General features: G+C 42.2%; 1 protein-coding gene across 3 annotated transcripts in view; it reads right to left on the bottom strand.

Moving 5' to 3' along the window:
- Positions 1-14,762, bottom strand: part of ptprdb (protein tyrosine phosphatase receptor type Db) — a 229,609-nt gene that overhangs the window by 122,372 nt on the left and 92,475 nt on the right. The window lies entirely within an intron of this gene.

Raw genomic sequence — 14,762 nt, 5'->3', positions numbered from 1 at the left:
GGATGAAGGTCTGAGCAGCGTACACTACACCAGTATAATAAGTACACACTCTGACAGATCAAAGGGGTTGCATTAGGACACAAGTGTGAATACTAGCACAGAGGCGTGTGAAACGTAAGCAAAGAGAGAACGTATATACACACACACAGATGTTATACGCTGCCATGTTTTGTGAGTGGCTGCAGTGACCCTGTGCCGTTGCCCTGAATTCTTCTGCCATCTATGGTCGTGCAGCGGAGCGCATCAAGTCACAGCCAAATAGAAATCACTTCACTGGTGGAGTGAAATCAGGATGGGTCTCAGAGGATCGCGGGCGGTTATTTTTGTTATGAAATCCATCCTCTGTTGAACTTTGAGGCCTTAGACCAATAACCTTCTGCAGTAGTGCTGTGAATCATCCAATCTGAGCAGTTCTAGCGTAATCACCTATAGAATAACACACTTTGCGGCAGGCTATGACAAGTTACGAGCATGATGTTTTACAGCAAAGATAACGCATGTGCACCGTAGACAATATTAAGATGTTTAGATCGCTAAAAAAAAAACAATATTACTAAACTGGAAATATAGAAATAATCTCTCAACATCCCAGTGGCACCTTCTACTATCAGAGTACATTTCAACAGAAAGACAAATAGCATTAAAAAACAACCAAATAGATTAATTTCACAGACGTTGAGCCCAATTCATCAACATCACTCACCTACACAAACACACATGGACATGTCTTCATCCCAGTAACAACCTCTCCCCCACCACCACCACCACCACACACCTTAATAGAAAGTTCACAAGCCCTTATAATAATAATAGCTGACACTTCTAAATATCAAACTACTCATTTATTTATTAATTTATTTACTTTATTTTTAATTATTTCCTTATTATTACCGACTAGTTTTATAATTATTATTATTTTCTTTTTAATTTATTTCAGATGTTATTACTAGAATTATTATGACTATTATTCCATCCTTTTTTTGATTTTGTTACGTTGGTTTTGTTTTATTTGTTTGGTTTGTTATGTCTCATGTCAAGCTGTGAGCATGTTGTTGTTTTTTTAGTCTTTTCTTAGGTATTTCTCCCCTGCTCTTATCATTGTTGCACTACTTGTAAAGTCACTGCTGTTTTGTTTTTGCACCAATTAAAACACACAAAAAAGATGTTTAAGAGTGATTCTGGAGCAAGGTGCCATTATGAAGAGTCACCACTAGTCTGTGCTGTTACACCACTCCTGCGTTTGTGCTGCTGACCGATTTACTAAATAAGGGCAGAGACGATGATGGCAGAATACATTAACTGTGGGATCTGATGATGTAAAGATCATGAGTTATTTAATTACAGATGAAAACTAGGACATATGTCATTACTGTTACATCCCTTGGCCTCTTAACACCCGTTGTTTTTCAGGTCATATAATCTCACATAATCTCACATAATCAGAAGCCATTTGATGAATCTGTGTCTGAAGACGTCAGATAGATTTTTAGTGCCGCCCTAGCTCGCATATATGCACACTGTGGCAAATGTATGTGCAGCATGTGTGAAAACTAGTTCACACTTTATTTTCAGTCGATGACACATTCCTCCCCGGATTCCTTCTCCACTTGCACCATGTTTCCTCTGTAACGATCTGACAATGGCTGGTGAAATCAGTTGGGTGGGGGGGATTATTAAGCATCAGTTACCCTCTATTGCGGGCGCCAGTTTTCCTCTCCATCATGTTGTTTTCCTGTTGGGTTTCAGTGCTCCCTGGATGGAAACCACCTTGTTAGTGAGAATGTGCTTCACCTGCGCTGGCCCAGCAGAAGTAATTAAAGCCTCGGCAGCCTCGGCAGAGGAAGAGCTCCGAAACTAGATCATTTGGAAAGCTCGCGTTGGCGCAAGCAATTTCAGTTTACAGCTCTTGCACAATAAACTGGGACAAGTGGACGCGGCATTGCTGTTAGTCTTCCCCGATTTTTGTGCTGTAAAGTGGCACCCATGGTGAGAGTCAGTCTGCAAGCCCTTTTAGTTGCTTTGCATCTCTGTGAGGACTCCCGTGGGAGCCCTTCAGAGCAGCCTTTGAATCCTTTTCATGTTGACGGCTGAAGTGACTGCTATTCAGTGAGAGTCAAAGTGTTGGTAGTAATTTGAAGGGAATTCAACTCCAGTTCCTCCGCCTGGACATTACCTTAAAGGTTTTCTGCCGGTGGCGGAAATGATTCAGGGCAAAACGGCGTATTATTTAGGTCACTAAAGTGCTTTCACATACCCTTTTCACTCCATGAACCAAACTATTTCTGCACTGATCTGCACAGCAATGGCCCAGATAATTTTTTGATGTCTAACCCTAACCAGGGCAGCTCGGTGGAGCTCGGTTCACTTTGGTTTGGCTTCACTCAGCATGTGTGAAACACTCTTCTTAGGTTTCTGTCAGCTGGACTCAACATCAAGGCAAGTGGGTAAGCAGGGCAGCAAAGTGGGCATCACAAGGCCTCCTCTAAAGCCCTGCTTTAAATGTAGTGTCACAGCAGGGCCATGAATAACACTGACATGATTACCTACATGCTTTATCTCTACAGACACAACCCCTCCTCGAGCTGCTGCACCATCTCTTTTTACAGTGTAGTTTTTTCAAGATCATATGCTCATCAGCAGAGCAATTTTTCTAGAGAAAATACATTTCAAATTGAACTTTGTAAACATGTTTACTCTTTCGAGGTGGGTATGCAGCGCTGATCAACGTTTGCCCAGGATGTTGAGGAGGCTGTTGCAGGTCAAGTTGGCAGCAGGGACCCTCAGAGCGACATGACACAGTTTTGCGTAAACAACTTGAACTTGTTTACAACTTCTGTGTGTGTGTGTGTGTGTGTGTCTGACGTCGAAGGGTTTACACAGAGGGATAGGCATCTAATCTAAATAAAATCGGCAAGGATGATGAAGCATTTTGAGAGGGATGCGTGATGCGCAAACGCCTGCATAATTCAACTGAGCCTTCAGAAGTGACCTGCTGCTGTTGGAGCTCGTGGCCTACAGTGGAATGAGGATTACTGAACAACAGTTACGGCCTCTGGGCGCTCAATCCAACAACCTGAGACATGAGACGGCGAGATAACGGCGAGACAGAGACGATGCACACAGTATAAAATTCAAGTCATGCTTTAATCCTAAAACTACATAAAAAATTAGCTCCTCTTAAAACCTAAAGTAGGATAAGTACTGCTTTGTCTGGCATTTTGAGTCGAGTCAGATTACAATGCTCCAGTGTGCATTCGTGTCTTGATTTAACATACCAAATGTAGCCCAATTCCTCAGGAGTTAAACCAAAGAGTTGGTCTTAAATCTTATGCATCTATTGGCGTTCTCGAGCAGACATTTATCCATGACATACATCAGAATGAGAAGAAGGGAAATATTCACTGTTAGAAAAACACTTCGTGTTGATTTTACTTTGGGTTAAATGAGGGTTAGGGTTGAAGAGGTTAGAGTTCCTTGTTAGCACATAAGGCTTTTAAACTGTGAATTAGATGATTCAGCACATTTCACAATACAGAATATAAAGCAGCACTCAACAATATTTTTTTTATCAACAATGGAAAAAATGTGCAAGGCGACTTGTAGTAGCAAACCCACAGAGAATTATCACCAAACTGCAGTTCCCCTCAGCTCTACAGAGCATTTTATTGTCTCTCTGTTCATTGCTATTGTATGGTTTCAAAGCCTGCAGCTTTACGGTTATGGTTCAGTCTCACCAAAAAACACACCTCCTCTGTATGTTTTCTAAATGTGCGATATCAAAATTTGTAAAAAACAACTTTTTTGGAACAGGTCAAACGCAGATAGTACCCTTTAATCCTAAGAATTCACTTTCTGCTCGGAGTTATAAGGTTCTATCTCGCAAAACAGTCACAACGGAGGAGGCAGGAGGGGCGGGACAAACACCACAAAGCGCAACCGTCACATCCTACATGTAGGCTACAAGTGCTGAACAACAACAAACAATGGAGGAGAAATTAATATAATAGCCAAACAATAAAGCTCATTGATATCTAACTATAAAGCAAGTAATCTCTGTATGTGGGTGTGTCCTTTGCATATCTCGAGAACAGTTCATCCGATCTACTTCTCACTTGGTGGGTGTATTGCTGCGGACCCCATGGGGTGCTTTGTCGAATTGGGTGCAATTTGGACACGCAACACCTTCAATATTAATAAACTTTGGATAAACAAGCGAACAGCGCTCAGACTGAGTCCAGCATGTCGTCCGCAGCAGGCGAACCGCGGCTCGTTGACTACAGTTCACTTTTGCTGCTGGATCCTGGATATAGTCTGATAATTCAACATCGATGCTGAATAACGTTACAACCGAACTTTTCTTCAAAGAGCGGATAGCCTACAGAAACAGTGCCACTCTGCCATTGCAAATCAAATTGTGTAAGTTTATAACTAACTTATAAATTTAATGCAGACAAAATACCTCCAATAATGAATCCATGCTCTACTTTATAACCATGGTGGTTATGTCAAAGCTACCCTATTTGGATATTACCTCACCGATGTTTCTGACCATGAGTAGCTGCGACTTGCTTTACTTTTCATCCTCTCTGGTGAGGTATTGTTGGTTGGCATTGGCAGTGCTAGAGGAAGTGGAAATGTTTCTAAAGTAAAATTATTAACAGTAAAACTGTCATTACCGCACAGTAAAAGTCCTGCATTCAAATGTTTACTTCAAGTGAAGAAGCATTATCAGCACAATGTAATAAAATGTACTTAATGTCTGTTCAAGGACGAGCTTTCAATTCTAATATAATGCTGGATAGTTCACTGAATAATAATGCATTGTATATAGTACATAGTAACACAATTGAGTTGCATTCTTTGGGGGGCCTTTTGTAAGTTATTTTGGGGTACAATGAGTTGGAATAGTAACATAATTCAATACTTTTCATAGCTAAACATCATATTGAATCTAGCTGTTCGGGGCCCTTTTAGTTGCAACTATGTCATGGCAGGTGTATTGCTCAGGACCCAAGGAAGCGCATTGTCGCGTGTGAAGTTGTTTGTATGAGCGGTTCTCGAGAAAGCTGCGAGCAGCAACACCACAGGCCGAGCATTCAGCCTGTTCTGAACAGGCACATTTTGAAGGGCACTGCACTAGTAGCACTAAAATCAGGATAAATGAAGTAATTAAAAAAAAAAGGCAATAATACCACATATCGCAGCTGTTGAGCCAATCATTATCACCGCAGGGGAAATTCCTTCACCGCGACAGCCCTCGTTTAAATGCACGCCCATGTTTCAAATGTTGGAACAACATTAAAAGCAGTCCAGTGATTTAGTATTGCAAGTTGGACAACTTGGAAGAGACAGATTGAAAAGAAAATGGTCAAAATTGATGCAGCAATGGGAGAGACATCCTGACTTTTAGTCGCTAGTATGGGTCAAGCTCCTAATAATGCAAATAGATAGATCTTTTTGTTAGACGCTCTGACTCCGGACAGACGCCTACGTCCTTCAAACTCACATCCCCAATTTGTCACCCAGGCGTCAAAACTTAAAAACGTTGTAGTCTCCCAGTCCAAGACGAGATGACCCTGACGACATCACTAGCGCTATTTTATCAGAAGTTTCAACTCCACAGAAGACATTACAGAAAAGTGTTTTAGACTAAGTAGTACTTAAAGGGTAACTTAGGTATTTTTCAACCTACTTTTCCATGTTTTTGTGTCTAAGTGATTAATGGGGACACACATTTTTGAAATTGGTCCAGTATTGAGCAAGGATGCTGTAACCAGCAACCGCTAAACGGGCTGCAATGTAATCACATGGGGCAATTCCTCACTGTCAATTTATGTCAAATGTATGTTTTTTTTTTACCTTTTGCTTTATCTGGTCGGTTTGTTATTATGTCATGTGACTTGTTGCCAGAAGACAACGCTGGAAACGTGAGTGAGAGTGGAGAGAGGAGCGCCACGGGACACCGGTGTCGTCAGAGTTTGTTGTGTTGGAGTACAGAAAGTGTAGCTTAGTGTTATCTAAATGATTTTCAATGTCATGGCTGAATATTTAGATGATTTCGACAATGTGGATGCGATGTGAGATCTCAGTACGAGACAGAGCGAGACACACAATAACGAACAGACCGGATCAAGCGAAAGGTAAAAAATAAAAGTCTGAAAAGTCCTTTCCATAAAGGTAAATGGTAAATGGACTTGCATTTATATAGCGCTTTTCTATTCTTCCGACCACTCAAAGCGCTTTACACTACATGTGAGCATTCACCCGTTCACACTCACATTCATACACTGATGGCAGAGGCTGCCATGCATGGAGCCAACTTTGCCCATCAGGATCTAAATACTCATTCACACACCAATGGCTATGCCTTCGGGAGCAATTTGGGGTTAAGTGTCTTGCTCAAGGACACATCGACCGGAGGAGCCGGGGATCGAACCACAGAATTTTCGATTGGTGGACGATCTGCTCTACCCTCTGAGCCACAGCCGCCCAGACACTGTCAGACACTTATAATAATAATAATAATAATAATAATAATCTGTCAGTGTAAAAAAAAGCACTTTTAGTGGACGTAAACTGACGGTACCAGGTTGCCCGAAATGAGTTACATTGTAGCTTATTAAGCGGCTGGTGGTTGAAGCGCTCTCCCTCATTACTGGACCAATTTCAAAAATTGTTGCCCCCATTAGTCACTTTGACAAAAAAAACATGGGAAAATAGGTTGAAAAATACCAATAAAGTTCCACTTTAAGTCTGCTAAACTGACCTTCATGTGTACAATTGTTGGAATGTCACTTTTTAAGTTTCAAGGTCTTTCTGTAAATGACACTAACCATTGTACGGATGTAATGATCTGTTCTATTCTGTCTCTTGAGAAGCCAAACCACTCCAAATGGTACAATTACTCCACAGCTGCACGGAGGAAAAAGGTTGAAATTTTAAGGAAGCTATTCTCCTCATGCTCGCTGGGAGGAAGAAAAAGCTGCAGCAGCAGCAGAGGGTGGCTGTAAGCAATCTACAACACAGCAAATTCCATGTAATGGTAGTGTAATGACGCAGCTTACACAAAGGGCACAAGCAACCCTGCTGTGAAACGGTGTCACGTCTTTGTGAAATAATCCTACATTTTAAAAATTCCATTTAATACTACAATGGCGAGAAAATCACGATGACTGTTCTGTTGAGCAGCAGATGCTATTGTGAGCTTGGGGTGGCCCCGCAGTCATGGAATATATGGTGACAATCCTGAATTAACATTTGGTAGGTGCAACAAATTACTCAGTGCTGTCCTACTTTTAAAGACATATTAGACGCTACTGTGCTCGGGGCCAAGAGAACGAATGACTGAGAGAGCGAGAGAAGTGAAAGAAAGTGTCTACAACACAGAGGGGGAAGCAAGAAAAATGAACGGGTGTGCTGGGGTGAAGAGGAGAGAGGGAGATGAGGAGAATTATAGCAAATGAGAAAGGACAAATGAGATATAAGAGGGAGGAAGAGCTTCTAAAGTGGAGAAACTGACAGAGCTTTGCCCTGCTCCATCTGCTCAGCTATCATCTTTGAAAGGCAAAATTACACAGTACATCTAATTCCCTTGCACAGTTAACATCAAATTGTCTCAGTGCTAACATTCAAATTCTTTCACTGGTAAAGACAATGCGTGCAGCTTTTTCTCGCTACGAAACCTGCAAATTTCTGGATAAGAAAAACCTGACATTTTTTCTCTGCAAGGCGATAGAGACGGAGTGTTAATTTAGGTGGAATAAATCAAGAAAGGTGGCTAACTGTCACAGAGGTGGCGGCGGGTGAGACCAGCATGACCTGACACCTGCTTATTTCTTGCTTTTGACGAGGTCACAAATGTTAGGCTGATATTGGAATCCCGCGAGTGCAGGATGGGAATGCTGGAGCGGAATGAGAATGGCCACAGAATGACTGCAACGGGTTTCCTAATGAAGCCTCTCAGTCCCTCTGCCAAAGTGACCCATTTTCTCTCTTTCTCTCTCTTTTTTCTTCTCCCCTCTCGCTGATACAGCTGCCCCAAATTCTTCACAGGGAAAGAATATGCATAAATTTAATTAAAAGGGCTAAAATTATTGGAATAGATTCTTATATTCCCTTTCTCCAAACCATTAGTCCTTGGGTTCGCTTGGACTCCAGCGGGTGAGGAGTCTGACGGGGTCAGTCTTCATTCTCGGGAGAAAATGTCACCATGGCGATGGTAAATTACAATAGCACAAATGAACTTTCACTTTAAAGGACAAGATGGGATTGAAAAGATGTTTTAACTGTGTATGTGTGTATTTATGTGTGCGCTATGAAGACAATTATTGTTTTTTTGTTAAGTACCAATCCTCTCCTCACTAAAATGATTTCCTGGTGGCTTTTTCTGCGAAACTGTAATCCTATTAGGGCTGCTCTTCCTTCCCCCCCCCCCCCATTTCAGTTTGAATGCAAATTGTTTTTAAATGCTAACCAGACCACTTTGATTTGATTGTTCTGACACAATGGCACTGTTTTAGATAAATTAAAAGGATTTGGGAGGGTTTAGGAAGTAAAAAGTGTGGGGACTGGTCCAAATTGCAAACCCTTGCAAGATAGCAGGGGATTTTGTTAAATATCTTGCAATTACAAAATTCCCCGGAGCGACTGATTATACAGCGCTCAGACACCCACTATAAGTGTATAAGGTTGTTAGCTGAACAGAAGATGATCTGTTTCCAAGCTTGGAACAGGCTGGAGTTTTTCCAGAGGTGCTTCTGAATATAAATCTGATCTTGGACAGGCGGAGTGAGCTAAGACTGTATATCAACTCATGACATCTGGTTCACATGCTCGCTTTGTTTGCCTTTTCTTCCATTAAACTTTCTTCAGTGTTGGGCTGTAATGCATTACTTAAGCCTCTTTCCCACAAAGTTACTGGTAAATTACTCGGATAACCTGTCAGGCACCGCTAGTGATTTTCGATATTCACACATGTACAACACTCAGGCACATTTTGCGCCTTTTCACACATGCCATAGCAATGGCAAGTCACTCGTGAAAGCATTGGCATAAATAAACCAGTCGCATATTCAAATACGTCATCAGCGGAGTCTTGTGATTGATTTGCTCGCTCCACGTGAATGCGTCTGCAATGTTACTGCTTTCATTCACAACACAGCCGTACCAGCATTTTCCCTGAAATGTTAGGTGGGATATTGGTGGTACAGATTTCTCTGAATAGACTGCATGTGTGATAGGGAATTTAGTAACAAGTTACAGTAGGTAATGTGATTACTTTGTTGTAATGAGTAGACTACTGTGAGGGATTCAGTAATAACAATACAATTACTAATCACAGTAGCCTAACGCTCCGTAGTGTTTTCGCTGTCTTAGGCCCTGATCAGTAAGAGTGTATTTTTTGCGGGTTGAAAAAGCGAACTGGCATCGCACTACCTTTATTTTTGTTGAAGACGCCTGATCAGAGAGAGTGTTTTTTTTGCAGTGTGCTGCTTTTTTTGTTGTTGTTGTTGCTGCTAAGACATAACTCAGGCTGAATCAGTATCCAAATCAGTATTCGAATGCTTCGTTTTTAATTTTTTTACATTAATATGTAATGATAAAGTTTATAAATCCCCAAACAGCCCATGAAATAAGGAATAAACCCATAACATAATTCATATTCAACATTAATTACCGTTAGTTATTCGTAGATAACGCTGTTGGTTGTGTGTAGAGGTGCGTGTGTGTACAGTAGTGTGGCAGCAACACTGTCCCGGGCACTGAAACGGGGGAGACATAAGAACATATCAGCCTTCGGCGCTGTGGTGCGTCACCAAGCTTCGAACACCTTCGAATATTTCTCACCAAAGCTTCGAAGCCCAATTTTTTTTATTTGGAGCAGCACTAGACACAACCAAACGTTAGCTTAACACAAACCATGAATTGTGCACTACCTAATTGTAGGCTACAGTTTAAATTAATGAAAACAACTTGCCCGAAACCTCAAGTAGCTGGCGCACTAATTTGCCTCCAGGCCTGCCGTTTTGTGTTCAGATCATGGTAACTACGGTTGGTAAAGTGATATATAGCTCCACGTATCCAGCAAAAGTCACCACAATGAGAAAAAAACGTCAATGACGTTGTCGCTTTTCCGCTCTGAGTTTTTCAACTCGAGGCGTTCAGGACGCTCCTGCAAAAACACAGGTGCATAGAGCAGCAGGCGTTTGAAAGGCACCTCTGACGGGGCTGGGCTGAGTAATAAAAAGTAATCTAACGTGTAATGTAACTGATTACTTTTACGGTTGAGTAATTAGTAAAGTAACTTAAAGTAACACGACACTTTGTGGCTGTAAGCTGTTGGTTTTCTGCACTGATGCCGTTCTCTCTTCACATCAGGAAGCAGGAGCAGATTTCTCCTGTCATCGCTCCTGTGGCTGTATGCATGCACATGTGTGTGTGTGTGTGTGTGTGTGTGTGTGTGCGTGTGCGTGTTTGTTTCTTCCCAAGCATCTGCCGTCATCCTGCTGGTGAAAAACGAGGTGCATATAAGTCATCCAGTGAGAGGTAGTCACTAATAGGATAGAGGCTGCTCCACAGGAATGAGCTATGGCCTTATTACCCACCTCACTTCCTTGCAGCCGGTGTCCTCCCGTAAAAGCACAACAACACTGTTCCTGTCCTCTCTCCTACACATGCTCCATCCAACCATCCAACCATCCATCCATCCATCCATCCTTCTGCTCTCTCCTCGTTCTCACTTAGCCCCCACCTTGTCCCCTTCTCCTCCTCACCCCAGCCTCTTTACTTCCCCTCCCTCCTTCTTTCCTCTCTACCTCATTCGCTCCTTTTCTCCACACCTCCCGTTGCCTCCCTTTTCTTTGCCACTTCCTTCTATCCCCACCTCGAGCACCTGATTTCCACCCTGCATTAAAATAGCCTCTTCCGCACCTCTCCCCTCCGCATAGCACCCACCTGATTTACTCAGATCTCTTCTTTCCCCACATCTCCTCCCCCTTCTCCTTCCTCTCTGCTCCAATCCTACCTCAACCTGACCCATCCCTCTCCTTTCCTTTCATTTCCTTTCCTTTCCTCTCCATACTCTTCTAAACTTTCATCATATGCCTCTCCGCTTGATCTATTAATCTCTCTCTGTGCTCGCTCAGTCTTCCTTATTCCCTTGGCTCCTTTCCTCCCTAGCTCCCTCCCTACCTCCCTCCCTCCCTACCTCCCTACCTCCCTCCCTCCTTCTCACCCTATTTTCTCCACCTCAGCACCTGCCTCTGAAGCTGTCTAGACTGGCAATGAAATGAGGATGGAGAGAGGGAGGAGGTGGACGGGCGCAAAAAAATAGGAGAATAAGAGGAAAAGGAGACACTGAGGAGAGTGGGAGTAAAAGCAGGAGATGTTTGAGGAGAAAGATAAAGTGGATAGAAGAGGCGACTGGATGACATGAAAGAGTGTGGATTTATTGTAAAAGGGTTCGTGATCTGAAGTGGAGTTGTTCATTTTTAGAAGAAAAAGAAATCCCACTACTTCTTCTTCGTGGCTCCTTTTGAGTTGTCACTTTCGTTTTCTTTTTCACTCTAAATATTTTTGGCATCTTCCAGAGAACACAGCAGCAATCATTTCCTGTGGTTCACCGCTTCACACCCACTGAACGCCTCTGTCCACTCGTCTTGTCATTTCTGAATTGCGCCCCATTTTTCAATGTGATAAACCTTCCCGATTCACACATCGTAACAAAGCGAAGAAACGTGATACAAAGGGACTTTGTCCGTTTCTTCCTCATGAACGACTTCATGAATGAATTCTTGTGGCTTGAGTGCCGTCACATTGTGGATATGGGTGTTGGGAGAGGAGGAAGCGAGTGGAGGAAAACTAAATGATGAAGGCTTCAATGAGGCAAACGAGGATAAACAGACGCTAGATTACGTCTTTATATGACACACACACAGTTTGTTTGATGGTCCGCGTGTTTGTGTGGTTCAGAGTGTGTGTGTGTGTGTGTGTGCGCTCGACAGGAGGAGGTGTCCTGTCTGTCTGTAACAGGATGTGATAATTAACCTTTCTCCTGCTGAGCGGAGCTATTAAAGCCAACGCTTTAAACGGGTTTTATAACGAACACAACACATTACACAACTTAAGTTGTTTAGAGCTGTTGTACACATACAGTAACATCGTGCACCGGATAACTTCATGCAGGGGTCATCCATCCATCCATCCATCAATGCATGCATCCATTCATCCATTTATTCATCCATCCATCCATCCAGTTATGTATCTAGAGAGCCATGAATTATTTAAACGATAGCTGGCCAAGGTGGAGCTAATTTGAACTGCTTTGTATACTGAGTAGTTTAATCTATAACACAGGTTTTCAAACTGTGTAGAGGAGAGTTACAGCAGCGGCTGTCACACATAGGGGTGTAAGAAAATATTGATACACATGAGTATCGCGATATTATGCTTTAAGATACTATATCGATTCTCCAAAACACTGTATCGATTTTTAATGAACCTCTTAAAAATCCGACGGCCTGCCGTCAGACCCGGACACTATTCTGTCTTTCGGAGGCTGTAGTGGGCTCAGTGTTAAAGCTAGAGGGTACTGGCATCATATAAAACAAAACAAACCCTAAGGAATATATGAGGAATACATTGATACCACCCATGGCATAGTTGCATGTGGCGAAGGAGGCTAAATATCGCTCCAAAGTTAGGCTAAATTTTGGTGAGGAAAAACTGGCTTGACCTCTGACTTCAATATGTGTGAATGAAAATGGGTTCTATGGGTACCCACAAGTCAACCCACTTTATGCTCATCACATGCAGTTTGGGGCAAAAAGTAAGCCGTTTTATGCATGCAACATAAATGTGTTATTTTCGCCTATTCTAAAATGTTGTGTCTGAATATGTCGGTATACTGGGGTCCATAAACAGTCTTAGAACTGCATCATTTGGATATGACTGGAAAGCTGAGACTCTTGTGGATCGAATGAGCCCAATTGTATTCATGTGTGATGATTCTAATCCCCATAGTTGCCATTTCCCTTAGTGACTTTTTTTTTACTCAGATTTGATGGATATGGTGGTGTGTCTTTTTATACTAAGAGTTTTCTTAAAATTAGATTTGAAAAAAATCGCAATATATCGCCTTGCTTACAGTTTCGCAATATATTGCAATATATTAAATCATTACCCCTGTATCATGATACGTATGGTATCGCCAGATTCATGCCAATACACAGCCCTAGTCACACACAGCTCATGGCGGCAGTTAATGTACTTTAAATGATAAGAATATCTGTATCTGTTTGCTTTGGTGACAACCCCGTCTCCCACAAAATTACGTTCCCATAAAACTAAACAGCATTCTCAATTACGTTTTGAGGGAAACTTATTTTCTCCTGGATTAAAGTCGCAGTTTTTAAACAGTTTTAAACACGTGGTTAAGGTTGTAAATTGAAAACAAAACAAAACAAAGAATGCAACAACACTACTTAGGTTTAGGCAACAACATCATACTTTGGCTTAAAATGACACGACGGAACATGAACAGCGGTCTCCTGGGGGAAAGTCCTGTGTTTGTTGGACCCATCCACCTCCCCCTACACCTGCCAGTAGTGGACTTTCTTGCTTGTGAAACTAGTTATCATTCCACATAACTTTCATTAACGGTAGCTTGATATACTAGGTCACCTGCTCTGTGCGTCGCTCGTTGTACTACATCACTCACTGCGGCTGTCCGTGGACTTAAAAACTTATTTGTGATACGTCAAACACAAACATAATCCGCGACAAAATACGTTTCCTTCCATACGTAATTTGAGAATGCAGTTTAGATGTATGGGAATATAACTTTTAGGAGACAGGGCTGTTTTGGTGCCCAAGGTTGTACAACTATTGCCTCAGAACTGTACTTAGGTACCATACTTGAGTAAATGTACCACCTTCCGCCACTGCTTACAAAGATGCATGAGCACGGAAAAAGAAACAATACCCATAGTGAGAGCCAAAGTGGCAGATGGGCCAGCAGTAGAGTAACATATGACTTTGTGCCCCCGAGTGAGTCTCCAGTAGCAGCAGGCCGGCCAAACCTTAGCCACTAATGAGGCTGTACATACAGCCAGTCCCAACAGAGCCCACTCCAAACACTGGGAACCAGACACACACGAGGAGGAAGATGGAGACTAAGATGTAGACACATGTCCTCACGCACACACAGACAAGCAAACACATCAGAGAAATTCTCAAATCTGACGCGCAACTTTGGGCACCAAACCAAACGAACACTAAGGGGCACATTAACATGGCATGTGTTTGGTAAAAACCTTGTAGCTACAATTGTGGTGCTTTTTATGTCTCAACTTCTTTGGAGGACTGGCATCCCTCTCTACTAGTCCTCAGATCGTGTGGGTGACTTGGACATAAATCAGCCATAATTACAGTACCGCAGCATTTTCTCAACACTGATATGTGGCAGTATTTCATATTCAAATGAAGGGGAAACTGTTTAACAACCTCTTTGAGCCAAATGTGTTTGTTTTTTATTGTTGTAGCAAAATGATATTATTTTAAATATGTGTAGAGATTTATGGGATTATAGAATCCTTCAAATTGTTCTGATGGCAAAACTTTCTGTTTGTAGAAAACAGCCCTGTGATACTCAGAGTAAACTATTGTTGCTGTAAAACCATTCATTCTTGGTGTCTCTGGGTCTGGAGATCACCAAAGTCAGAAATGTTTCAATGTGGTGCCGCATACAGTAGCCTTGGTGCTTA

This window comes from Sebastes fasciatus, chromosome 3, assembly GCF_043250625.1.
Source record: "Sebastes fasciatus isolate fSebFas1 chromosome 3, fSebFas1.pri, whole genome shotgun sequence".
Classification (NCBI taxonomy): Eukaryota; Metazoa; Chordata; class Actinopteri; order Perciformes; family Sebastidae; genus Sebastes; species Sebastes fasciatus.
The sequence above is the reverse complement of the archived record's forward strand: the minus strand, read 5'-3'. Positions and strand labels throughout refer to the sequence as shown.